Source organism: Atta colombica, unplaced genomic scaffold (genome assembly GCF_001594045.1).
Source record: "Atta colombica isolate Treedump-2 unplaced genomic scaffold, Acol1.0 scaffold238, whole genome shotgun sequence".
Classification (NCBI taxonomy): Eukaryota; Metazoa; Arthropoda; class Insecta; order Hymenoptera; family Formicidae; genus Atta; species Atta colombica.
The window spans coordinates 2,818,923-2,819,310 of record NW_017259336.1 but is presented as its reverse complement, the minus strand read 5'-3'; the positions used below and the strand labels follow the sequence as shown (position 1 = coordinate 2,819,310).

Sequence of the window (388 nt, the reverse complement as noted above, 5' to 3'; positions counted from 1 at the left end):
ATTTATATATATATTTCTTCTGTATATATATTTATGTTGCTTTTTATGTATACTTTATATATAACAATGTTTTTTTTAATGTTTATTTAAGGCCCAATACGTTCATTATGAAGGAAATAATCTGCAACAGAAAGGAGACGAATATACGGTTAAATAACGCTTGTACCTGGTTTGCTCCCTGTCGTAAGCACCGTATGAATCTATGAATATAGAACTATTCAGTCGATTGTGTATAATGTTCCTAACGTCATCATCATCGTTATCGTCATCGTCGTCGTCGAAGAATGCATGTGTTATAATCGCAGTTCACCGAACGCTAGTAGATGATCTACGCGTGATCGGACAAAGTGTTAATAACTTAAGTCAACCTTGTAATTTAAGATTCCTC

General features: G+C 33.2%; 1 protein-coding gene across 6 annotated transcripts in view; it reads right to left on the bottom strand.

The window, feature by feature from the left end:
- Positions 1-90: 90 nt before the first annotated feature.
- Positions 91-388, bottom strand: part of LOC108688755 (probable nuclear hormone receptor HR3) — an 87,222-nt gene continuing 86,924 nt past the window's right edge. For all 6 annotated transcript variants that reach the window (XM_018195126.1, XM_018195130.1, XM_018195129.1 and 3 more), the window contains one exon: positions 91-121. The gene's annotated coding sequence lies outside the window, so the exon portion shown is untranslated. The remainder of the gene's footprint in view (positions 122-388) is intronic.